Here is a 13,316-nt window from a genome sequence, read left to right as displayed (position 1 = left end):
TTTACACCCCGTATTCAGGATGAACTACGAGTAGAATTCCACCTACATTTTTCAGAGTTGGTAGTATGCACCAAAAACAAGATAAAAAAGTGTGGGAGACATGGTTTCTATAATCCATATCTTAAGTGTCATGAAAACTTTTTCACTTTGGTGTGAAACACAGCTCTTTTGCTGACCAACTGCTCAGAACTCTTAAGGTACACATTTTAGAGACCATGGTTATGGGACATTTTTTCTTGTTTCTGTCCATACTAAGTCTTCCTAAAATATGGAAAGCAAAGAGGCTGCAGTAAAGGAGATGTGTTTAACAGTATCAGAGATGAACACCAGCTTAAAGGTCTTCAGGTATATATTTTACTACCAACTCTGGAAGTTTGGATAGATCTCTAGCTCGTCATGTATTAGTGACTTATTTTGTTCGTGTAATCAGTTGAATTTCTTTTCTATGATTCCATTTGTTTATCAGCTAAAAAGATTCTCTCAGAGATATAGTTACAGGCAATTTTAAGTTAATTTAGTTGAACCTGTTCGGATTACTTAATATTTTCCCAACCAACAAATCTTACAAAATTTTCGTTATTTAGTAAGAGATCTTCTCTGGTATACAGGGTGTTACAAAAAGGTACGGCCAAACTTTCAGGAAACATTCCTCACACACAAATAAAGAAAAGATGTTATGTGGACATGTGTCCGGAAACGCTTAATTTCCATGTTAGAGCTCATTTTAGTTTAATCAGTATGTACTGTACTTCCTCGATTCGACTTCGGTGCTTGTGTTGACATGCGACTCATTGCTCTACAGTACTAGCATCAAGCACATCAGTACGTAGCATCAACAGGTTAGTGTTCATCACGAACGTGGTTTTGCAGTCAGTGCAATGTTTACAAATGCGGAGTTAGCAGGTGCCCATTTGATGTATGGATTAGCACGGGGCAATAGCCGTGGCGCGGTACGTTTGTATCGAGACAGATTTCCAGAACGAAGGTGTCCCGACAGGAAGACGTTCGAAGCAATTGATAGGCGTCTTAGTTAGGGAGCACGGAACATTCCACCCTATGATTCGCAACTGGGGAAGACCTAGAACGACGACGACACCTGCAATGGACGAGGCAATTCTTCGTGCAGTTGACGATAACCCTAATGTCAGCGTCAGAGAAGTTGCTGCTGTACAAGGTAACGTTGACCACGTCACTGTATGGAGAGTGCTACGGGAGAACCAGTTGTTTCCTTTCCATGTACAGCGTGTGCAGGCACTATCAGCAGCTGATTGGCCTCCACGGGTACACTTCTGCGAATGGTTCATCCAACAATGTGTCAATCCTCATTTCAGTGCAAATGTTCTCTTTATGGATGAGGCGCTGGTACGTTCTGTTGCTGTGTGTTTCCATTCCATGATTAATGTGTTTTGAAGAGAAGTAATAAAATGAGCTCTAACATGGAAAGTAAGCGTTTCCGAACGCATGTCCACACAACATATTTTCTTTCTTTGTGTGTGAGGAATGTTTCCTGAAAGTTTGGCCGTACCTTTTTGTAACACCCTGTATATTTCTTTATAGTTCTGCTCGTCAACAGGTGAATTCCATAGTCTCATTGGAACATACGATAAATGTAGAAGTATATTTCGTATCTTGGTATTTTGAAACAGAGCATGCTGAGAAGATATGGCACAATGAGAAGAATTGTGCTATTGATGCCGACGACTGACGTGTTCCCATGTCTAGAAGCGTCCTACTATCATCATTGGGCTTCGCAAGATGTTGCTGGAGCGAACTTGTTTTTGACTGACTAGAGATTGCGCAGAGATGTCCTAAGGTCATACGTCTCATGGTATCTCAGTACCGACTTCATGCAGTGTCACGCACACATGACGATGAACACACATACTGGCCTTTGATGACCACACGCCCTCTTGTTGCTAACGCCTGACTTAAAACTGGGTGAGGCCATGAGTGCGCCATGGAAAAGTCTACTACCTATAACGGCCATTTATGGAATTAAAGAGCTGAGCAGGCCCATCACTGAAGGACACAAACGATTTGATAGTTCTTCTGACAGAGTAAGAGGTTACATAGTAGATAATAAGAGTATGTAACATAAAATCTTATGACTATCACTGGGTGTCCCAGGAGAAATGGTCAGTAATCAGGGACACGACAGGAACAGTCATTCGAAGCAAAAAATTTTGGTAAACATCGGCTCTAAAATGCATATCTCAAGAGCTACGAGCACTTCTTCATCTCCGATGCTGTTAAACACTTATTTACTACTGAACAAGTGCTCATAGCTCTTAATGTATGCGTGTATGTCACCGATGGCAGTGATTCTTAACACATTGGCATAATGAAAAAGTATTACGTGCCTTTATTAGTCCTGTTACAAATTGTGATAACGCTATTAAAGTATATAGCTAGATGCTTATAACAGTTCCCACAACGAAACTTTGTCTCTAAACCTGGCAGAAAATCCAAAGAGATTATGGTTGTATGTGAAGTATGTTAGCGGCAAGAAACGATCAACGCCTTCTCTGCGCGATAGCAATGGCGATACTATCGAAGACAGTGCTGCCAAAGCAGAGTTACTAAACACAGCCTTCCGAAATGCTTTTACCGAAGAAGACGAAGCAATTATTCCAGAATTCGAATCAAGAACAGCTGCCAATGTGAGTAACGTAGAAGTAAATGTCCTCGGAGCAACTTGAATCACTTAACAAAAGCAAGTCTTCTGATCCAGACTGTATACCAGTTAGGTTCCTTCAGAGTATGCTGATACATTAGCTCCATACTCAACAATCATAAACAACCGTTTGCCCGACGAAAGATCCGCACCCAAAGACCGGAACGTTGCGCAGGTCACACCAATATTCTAGAAAGGTAGGCCCATATCATTAACGTCAATATGCAGCAGGACTCTGGAACATATATTGTGTTCGATCATAATGAATTACCTCGAAGAAAACGGTCTATTGACACACAGTCAACATAGGTTTAGAAAACATCGTTCTTGTGAAACACAACTAGATTTTTATTCGCATGAAGTGTTGAGTGCTATTGACAAGAGATTTCAGATCGACTCCGTATTCTTGGATTTCCGGAAGGCCTTTGACACTGTACCAAACAAGCGGCTTGTAGTGAAATTGCGTGCTTATTGAATATCGTCTCAGTTATGTGTCTGGATTTGTAACTTCCTGTCAGAGAGATCTCAGTTCGTAGTAATTGACGGAAAGTCATCGAGTAAAACAGAAGTGATTTCCGGCGTTTCCAAGGTAGTGTTATAGGCCCTTTGCTGTTCCTTATCTATATAAACGATTTGGGAGACAATCTGAACAGCCGTCTTAGGTTGTTTGCAGATGACGCTGTAGTTTATAGACTAGTAAAGTCATCAGAAGATCAAAACGAACTGACAAACGATTTAGAAACGATATTTGAATGGTGCGAAAATTGGCAGTTGACCCCAAATAACGGAAAGTCTGAGGTCATCCACATGAGTGCTAAAAGGAATTCTTTAAATTTCGCTTACACGATAAATCAGTCGAATCTAAAGACCATAAATTCAACTAAATACCTAGGAATTACAATTATGAACAACTTAAATTGGAAGGAACACATAGAAAATGTTATTAGGGAGGGTAATCGAAGACTGCCTTTCATTGGCAGGAGACTTAGAAAATGTGGCAGATCTACTAAGAAGACTGCCTACACTATGCTTGCACGCCTTCTTTTTGAATACTGCTACGCGGTGTGGGATGCTTACCAGATAGGACTGACGGAGTACATCGAAAAAGTTCAAAGAAGGGCAGCACGTTTTGTATTATCGCGAAATATGGGATAGAGTGTCACAGAAACGATACAGAATTTTGGCTGGACATCATTAAAAGAAAGGCGTTTTTCGTTGCGACGGAATCTTCTCACGAAATACCAATCATCAACTTTCTCCTTCGAATGCGAAAATACTATGTTGACACCGACCTACATAGGGAGAAACGATCACCATGATAAAATAAGGGAAATCAGAGCTCGTACGGAAAAATGTAGGTGTTCGTTCTTTCCGCTCGCTATACGAGACTGGAATAATTGAACATTTTGAAGGTGGTTCGATGAACTCTCTGCCAGCCACTTAAATGTGATTTGCAGAGTATCCATGTAGATATAGATGTAGTCGAGCGTTAGACGAGTGTTACAATCTGGATGGTGTTTACATGTTGAAACTTGCTGTATATGCCTTTTTGTCACGATTTTCTCGTGATTCTGAGATTTAGTTCCTTGAACCATGGGTGACAGGTTGTTGTGGTCGTTGTTGTGATCTTCAGTCCCAAGAATTGTTAGTTTCAGCTCTCCACTGTAGCCTACTGCGTGCTAGCCTTATCACCTCCGAATAACTACTACAACCCGTATTCATTTGAACCTGCTTACTAAAGTCTTATCTCTGTCGCCTCCGTAATTTTAACCCTACACGCTTCCCTCTGATACCAATCTGACGGTCCTGTGATACTCAGAACGTGTCCTATCAGCCGATCTCTTTTTTTAGTCAGGTTATGCCACAAATTTCTTTTCTCCAAAATTCTATTCAGTGTCTATGGATGATGCACATGACAATAAAACGAATTTTCTTGTAATCAGCTAATGAGGCAGTGGTATGTTTATGACAGTGAACTCGCATACAGGAGGAAAACGTCTTAAATATGCATTCAGCTACGCAGATTTTGATTTTCCGTCGTTTCCCCAATACGCCTAATGCAAATGCCAAGATTATTCCTTTTAGAAAGGACAAAGCTGATTTCCTTCCATCCTTCCCCATTCTGAGCCTGTGAGCTATTTTCTCCCTTAATCACACCATATCTAGCTCAGCTGTTGCGACTATTGGAATAAACTAACTCACTGTCTTGACGTTCCCTCAAAGAAGCAAACTCGAGTGGTGTCAAATCAGGTGAAGACGACAGCTCCTCATCGACCTATTCAATGTTTCCTACTGTCGACAGTTAGCTGTCCTAACATTTCAACACTGAAATATTGTAGCACTACATCTTACAGCTGCTGCACACTGTAAGCGAACCTCTGATTACCACTTCATTGAGTTTGGTGTAAAGAAATTAATGTCAAGTTTAGTGTCAGATGTTCATGGAAAAACTTTGCTACTGAGGTGTAACTGCACTCGCATGTTCTTACTCAATGTCTTAGGTGTGACTATTCCGACTATTACACTGCATGTTTAGTATGTTTCATCTGTAAATAACTCTCCTGTTTCAAGGCACCATTTGGTTCCGACGCCGGATTCGGACACCGATATCGAGATAAATGCACCAACATTGGCAGTTCAGAGTTTTATGATTTCAAGGCCGGACCGTGCGCGGCATGGATACCGCGTGTGTTGACAAGACCTTCTGGTGGGACAGGCAACGAAAAGTGGTCGCGCGTTGCTCGCCCAATGGTGTTTGTATATCTGAAACTTTCCGGTTGCCGGCGTTACTGTTCGCACGCTGCGACACACTTGTTCTGTGCTATTCCTTTGGTTTGCTATTCAAGTTTTGCTCGTAGGCTGTTGAAGTTTCTTTTGGCTGTCCTTTCCGATTTTTGTACAGCTAGTCGCCGGCCACTAGGGCAGTGCATGATAAAAGTGACGAAGAGGCTGACTCTTGCGTGTAAAATACACTGAAAAGCCAAAGAAGCTGGTACACCTGCCTAATATCGTGTAGAGCACCCACGAACGCGCAGAAGTGTCGTACGACGACGAGATATGGACTTGACTAATGTCGGAAGTACTGTTGGAGGGAACTGACTCCATGAATCCTGCAGCGCTGTCCACAATCCGCAAGAATACGACGGGGTGGTGATCTCTTCTGAACAGCAAGTTGCAAGGCATCCCAGATATGCTCAATAATATTCATGTCTGGTGAGTCTGGTGGGCAGCGCAAATGTTTAAAATCAGGAGCGTTGGTTGGTTGGTTGGTTTGGGGAAGAAGACCAGACAGCGTGGTCATCGGTCTCATCGGATTATGGAAGGATGGGGAAGGAAGTCGGCCGTGCCCTTTCAGAGGAACCATCCCGGCATTTGCCTGGAGTGATTTAGGGAAATCAAGGAAAACCTAAATCAGGACGGCCGGACGCGGGATTGAACCGTCGTCCTCCCGAATGCGAGTCCAGTGTCTAACCAAATCAGAAGAGTGTTCCTGGAGTCACTGTGTAGCAATTCTAGACGTGCGGGGTTCGCATTGTCCTGTTGCAATTGCCCAAGTCCGTCGGAATGCACAATGCACGTGAAGGGATGCAGATGATCAGACAGGATGCTTACGTACGTGTCACCTGTCAGAGTCATATAGACGTATCAAAGCAAATGGTTCAAATGGCTCTGAGGACCATGCGACTTAACCTCTGAGGTCATCAGTCGCCTAGAACTTAGAACTAATTAAACCTAACTAACCTAAGGACATCACACACATCCATGCCCGAGGGTGGATTCGAACCTGCGACCGTAGCGGTCGCTCGGTTCCAGACTGCAGCGCCTAGAACCGCACGGCCACTCCGGCCGGCAGACGTATCAGGGGTTCCATATCACTCCAACTGCACACTCCCCACACGATTACAGAGCCTCCACCGTCTTGAACAGTCTCCTGCTGACATGCAAGGTCCATGGATTCATGAGGCTGTCTCCATACCTGTACACGTCCGTCCGCTCGATACAATTTCAAACGAGACTCTTCCGACCAGGCGACATGTTTCCAGTCATCAACAGCACAATGTCGGTGTCGACGGGCCCACGCGAGGCTAAAAGCTTTGTGCAGTGCAGTCATCAATGGTACATGAGTAGACCTTCGGCTCCGAAAGCCCATATCGATGATGTTTCGTTGAATGGTTTGCATCCTTGTTGATGGCCCAGCATTGAAATCTGGAGCAATTTCCATAAGGGTTGCACTTCTGTCACATTGAACGGTTTCTTCAGTCGTCGTTGGTCCCGTTGTTGCAGGATCTTTTTCCGGCCGCAGCATATGTCGAAGATTTGATGTTTTACCGGATTCCTGATATTCACGGTACACTTGTGAAATGGTCGTACGGGAAAAGTCCCCACTTCATCGCTACCTCGGAGATGCTGTGTCCCATTGCTCGTGCTCCGACTATAACGCCACGTACAAACTCATTTAAATCTTGATAACCTGCCATTGTAGCAGCAGTAACTGATCTAACAACTGCGCCAACCACTTGTTGTCTTATATAGGTGTTGCCGACCGCAGCGTCGTATTCTACCTGTTTACATATCCCTGTATTCGAATATGCATGCCAATAGCAGATTCTTTGGCGCTTCAGTGTAGCTCTTAACTGTGAATCAACCGTTTCTGGACTTTTACAGTTTTACAACGTCTGATAACGTTGCAGGAACAACAGCTACAGCTTTAGCAGATTCAGGAACTCATCAAACAGAATGCGGAGCTGATCCGAAAAGAGTGGAGTACCCATGGGGCAACCTCAGCCTCCGCCCTCACCTTTTTATGTGTTTGATGACACTGTAGCGACGTCACAGCCTTGGCCCGTGCTGATTGCTATCGCCACACACCAGCGCTGCTGCTCAGTCGTTCCTGGAGTTCTGGTTATTCTTTGTGTTTTACTGTTCCTGCTTATTCATATAGACAAAACAAATACCGCAGTGCACTTATTTGGGGCCGCTCTATCGAATGAGCACGTAAAATTCCGCTTTAAAAATTATTTTGTGTGGAACAGGAAGCAAAATGATGCTTCACGTCGATAATGGGTATAGTATAAAAGGTGTGACTGGCTGTATTTGTTTGAGTTTGTAACCTCCCCCTCACTTATCGACCTTAATGACAGTGAAAAATGAAACCGCGTGTACCTAATGGGAATTTTGGAAAAGCAATCGTCACCGAAGTTAACCTGTCGGTAAAGAGGGAGGCAAGGGTTACATCTAAATGAAAGGAAAAATGCAAGTGAAACTGGTGGAAATTAATTTTGAAATAGGGATAAAGTTAATAAAGAAAGTAAATGTGCGGCCGTTACGTTAACAATCAACTAGCGGTAATTAGATATTTGAGATTTGGGGGAAATTACGGTCGCCAGTCCTATGGACAATTACTATAATAACTGAAAAAGAAAGGTTATTACACATATAATTAGCACTAGAAGCGTGGCAACTGAAGGTTGACACGTGTAGTGTGAAACTGAAAGTTTGTCAGAAGTAATAAATTTCGCTACACTTAATTTAGCAAACGAATTAATGAAACTGGAAAATCGAAAGTTAATTTAGTGACTGAAGTTAATAGTGAGCTTTCTTTCTGAAGCACATCGACATTCAGTAAAATAAGGTTAGTCTTGGACTACCTCAACAATCATTTCAAAAGCTACTTGAATCTACGCAATTTAGAAATAAGAGAATTAACTTTGAACTTGAATTAAATGATTCTGAACAATTAACAATAGTAAAATTTAGTAGGTACCAAGCTGAGCTGCAGTCACAGGTAACTAAAATACGGTAACAAAACTCGCACTCTTAATTTGGGCTTGTGCAATCTAAATATTGTAGCCAGCTGAACTTTGAAATTAAAGCAGTGAAATCGAATGATGCAAAAACAGACATAATGTCTTATGGGATAACAGCAATCAGTGATTTTATAAAGTTACTTTAAATCCGTCTTGATTGCAAAAAAAAAAAAAAAATAAAATAAAAAAAATATGCAATCAAGACGGATTTAAAGTAACTTTATAAAATCGAATGATGCTGGCGTTTGAATTTCAACGACCCACCCTCGGGCTCATTTCGGAAAAGGAAGGGACCCTGCTTGGCAATGCAATTGGAACAATGAGCAACAAAGGTTCATGCTAAGTTGCTGTAATTTTGCGAGGCAAATGGAACAATTTGAAAAGCTGAAGTCTGCCATACAGTTCTGAAACTTTACGTGCTTTTAGTCTTCCTTGTTGGTTGATTGAAGGTATGAAGCCGTCGATCGAGGAGGTGGCGACAGTCACTCATTGTCGGCCGTCGCTGTAGCAGAAACTGGATGTTGGCGCGCCTTCTTCTCGACACGGTCACCAGGCGAAACGGGCTCTTGATGTGCGCCAGCTAATGCTTCCCGTCCGCGACACCATGTCAGAAACTATCATCGCGAGTCGAGCGCAATTACATGCTGCCAAACCCCGCAAGCGCGGCAACTCGCGGGAGCGTCACACAACACATCTGCTCCACTCGCTACTCCAGCCAGACTCTTACAGCTCTGCCCGCGCTCCACGCGGCAGAGTTAACACTACCAAAGATCCTACACACTTTGAGTCTTCACACGACTTATCGATGTAATCGTTCGATAGCAGTTTTCCCTAGGCAAGACCCAGCGTAAAAATACAAATAATATTTACGAAACAAACCAATTATACATCGACATAAATGCATAAATATATATATGCAAATAGTAAAACAATTACAATATGTAAAGACACAGAAATGTTATATATTCAGGTAACAAAAATAAGGAAAACAAATTATAGTACAATAGATGGAAATAGGAGGATATGCATTTCCGGCGTTACACGTGCCCCACATTGTCTGAGGATGTTCGTGTAACGTAAACAGACTCAGAAAATGTCCAAAAAAAAGAAACAGCTGAAATGCATATGCTCAAAACATCAACAAAATTTAGCATTCGCCTAATTAACCATAAACCAATTTTTAGACGATAATAATTGAGTGGAGACACTCCTAATCTTATTCCACTCTGTCATTTTGCACAAAATAAAACAGGTTGACAACATATCAAAATTCATAGAAAACATAGAAAATGGTTTAGCTATTCTAAAATCGTCAAAATTCGTAACACTATCAAGAAATGGAATACTATTTACAAAATTAATCAGAGTACAAGGTCATAAAACCAGGTAGATCAAAATACGCAATTTAATTATTAATTACATAGAATACACATTTTATATAACCTTTTCATAATTAATACTCTCGCCATGAGAGTCCACTTAATGCTAAACAAGAAAATAATATTCAGTAGATCGAAAAAAAACATAAGTATTGACAGCAGAATTCTTTCACATCATCTGTCCGGGAAGAAAAACAATTCCGCCTTCCGTACTCGCAAGTACAAAGAATGCCGACAGCGGCACAAGAGCCGACAGCGGCACCGCCTCGCCAGTATTGTTGCGCCCGCCTGTGCGGCACGCTTGATCTCAGTCGCCTGTGTAACGGCATTTCCAGAACGTCCGTTTCAGTGAATTCCTTCGGAAAAACTCACTCCCGAGTAATCTCAAGGAGTTCATTAACACTATCACAGTGGATAACTCAACACTGTCCATCATCACACATGTACAAGCCTGAAACTTAAAACAGCGTCTAAGTACATCGTCAATGACTAGTAAAACACATATTCATGGAATCTTACAGCTAGTTACAAAATCATATTTACATTGCTTAATCTACTGTGACTCTGCTGAAAACTTAAACTAGCAGCTTGGATTTTTAAATTGATTAATATTCAGTAACTCTTAAATAATTTAATCAACATAAATTACTTATTAATTACAACTTCTTTAATGACCTCTAGGTCAGTCAAAAGCATGGCTATCTAGCAAATCGTTAAATCTTGCACTCTATTTTACATACTGTACAAATTACCCATTCTGTGGTATTAATCAATCCTAGGTTGGTACAATTTCAGGTCTACAATGTTCCGTATACCGAATACCTTTCCAGAGCTTGGATACTCTAAGCAATAAGCATTTGTGTGAGGTATACCAATGACTTTATATGGTCCATTATAAACAAAACGCACTTTAGCGTCATGACGACGTATGCGAGCATCGGCTTTTAGCTTCATTACTTCTCGCAAACGATCTTTTTTCACACCAATACTAATGTTAATCCGTGGAGGGAATTTGATTATCTCTTCCAATTCACTTTCTACACTTTTGTCAATGCCGAAATTCCTTATGTTACGGCAGTTCAAACTCATCCCTACGTCAATGTCATCCGGCCAGTTAACAATGTGTATAGGCTGGTATTGCCTATGCACACCGTCTCCTGCCTCGTCAAAACTAACTACTATTGTTTTATCTTGTGACGTACATGTCAAAGTTTTGCTTTCGCAATTAATCACTGCACGGTACTTTAATAGCCAATCTAACCCGATAATTACTTCCGTAGTCAAGTCTGGCACGACGACAAACTCTTGTTCAAATCGTGCCCCACATATCTCGAAGTGGACGAAAATCTGTTTTGTGACCGGTTTACTGGCCTTCCCAGTAGCACCGATAATTGTCACTCCTGTTACTGGCATAACTACGATGCCAGGTCTATCTTTCAGTAACTCAAATATTTTCCCAGATACAACACTCAGTTCTGCACCGGTGTCAATCAACACGTTTAGTTGTAGGTCGTGCATATTAACAGACACTACTATCTGTCTACACTTGTCCTCGACTGTTTCTTTATTTTCCCACAGTAAATCCTCATCTATATCCAGGTCATTCCAGAAAAAACCATCCGGCTTTGATCCTAAATCAGGTTTATCGGGCGGCTTTTTCCGCGTCTGTTCACATACAGTTTTAATTTCAACACGTCTGTCCTGAGGCTTAGTCTGTAGCTTCGCCTCCAATACCGAAACCTTTTCCTGTAACTCGTCAACTAGTGAGTGTTGCTTTGCTATCAATTCACTAATTGTCACCTTCGTTGATTCCTCTTTAGTCAGATTGATCTCATCTGCGAATCTACCTGGAGAAATGTGCCCAGTAGTATCTGCAATTACTTCCTCTAGATCTGCGCAACCCACACTGTTATCGTCTGACCGTATAACGTCAGCTCTAACCTCATACACACTGTAATCTACGTGGTTTTCTACCAATCGTGTCCGGCTATCACTAAAATTTTCGCAATCTTTCCCCTTAATACTGTCGCAATGTTTAAACTGGAGGTTTGCGTCGGATGGGTCGGCTACTTCTATCACTATAACTTTCGGTAAAGTCTGCCGGTTAGGGCCAGAACTTTCCGTTACTACTTCAACATCTAACTCCTGCGGGACGAAACACGACGAATCTTGCTCGTGCTCCCCATTAACATCAACTATTTCTGGTAAAGTCTGCCGGTTAGGGCCAGAACTTTCCATCACTTCACAAATACTATCTTCCTGTGGGACGAGACGCGGCAAATTCTGCCCGCGCTCTCCATAAATGCTTCTCCCGTACAGGCCCCTATAATCTCTCAGTTCGTCGTATAAGCGACCGAACTGCCTTAAACAGACCTCATCCCTCTCTGCATCCCCTCGCTCAATGACGGACGTGTTATCCGACATCTGATCTTCTCTCAACAATTGCGAATCATTCTTAAAGTCAATCTCCAGTTCCGCTGTGGGTATTACAGCTGCCCCTTTATAATCGATTTCCGGAACACTACTTAAATTGTTCTCACTGACAGTGAATGTATTTTCTACTGCCGTGTATACAGTTGATCTACTACTTGTGGGCGCACTCCTTTCTCCTAACACTGGCACACTCTCCCGCCGTTGATTATTCCACACGGAATTTTCATAACGACGACACCTGGGTTTTCTCCTGTTATTGGGCCGCCAAAATTTCTTCACGCCTGGTCGGCCCCTCACCGGCGCGGCTAATGGTTTCCCTGTCTCGTCCCAGCAGATACGCTCCCCGGATGCTGCTGAGGCGGCTGATCACACCCTCTGGCGTTATTACTATTCTGTGAAGCCCGTATCACGTCAGTATGATACTGGTTTCCGTCATTCCTGTTATTAATTGCATTGTACCGATTGTTATTACGGTCCGAACCATTATTGTTATTGCTGCCATGGTTGCGGTATGCATTATTCCCGTGGTTATCGTTCTTGTGGTTGCTGTGGGACCCATTGTTGTTACCACGGCCTCTGCCACTGTCGCGATTATTGCGCCAATTGTCCTCGTCCTCCACTCTTTCCAGGAAATCATTGATTGTCCTATAATTGCTTCCTACGTATCGTTTTGTATCATCTGGAAGCTTCTTGTAGAGTTCGCAGACTATTTCGGATTCCGAGCGGCGGTCACGCAAATATTCCAACTTGCGGATCCAGCCCTCACAAAACTCCTTCATCGAACCGCGCGAATTCGCATCGAAAGGCCTCGATACGACAAATTCGCGCCAGACACTTTGCTGTTTTTGCTCTGACCAGTATTCAGCCAGAAACAAATTTTTAAATTCGTCAAAAGTCAGGTTCGTAATGTTGAGGTTTAAGCCCCAACGCTTGGCATCACCAGCCAACACATCAATAATCGCATTAATTTTTCTCTCATCAGTCCATGATCTGGGTAAAACTCTTTCACAATTCTTAATGAAA

The sequence above is a fragment of the Schistocerca serialis genome, chromosome 3 (assembly GCF_023864345.2).
Source record: "Schistocerca serialis cubense isolate TAMUIC-IGC-003099 chromosome 3, iqSchSeri2.2, whole genome shotgun sequence".
Taxonomy (NCBI): Eukaryota; Metazoa; Arthropoda; class Insecta; order Orthoptera; family Acrididae; genus Schistocerca; species Schistocerca serialis.
This window is presented reverse-complemented; position numbering follows the sequence as displayed.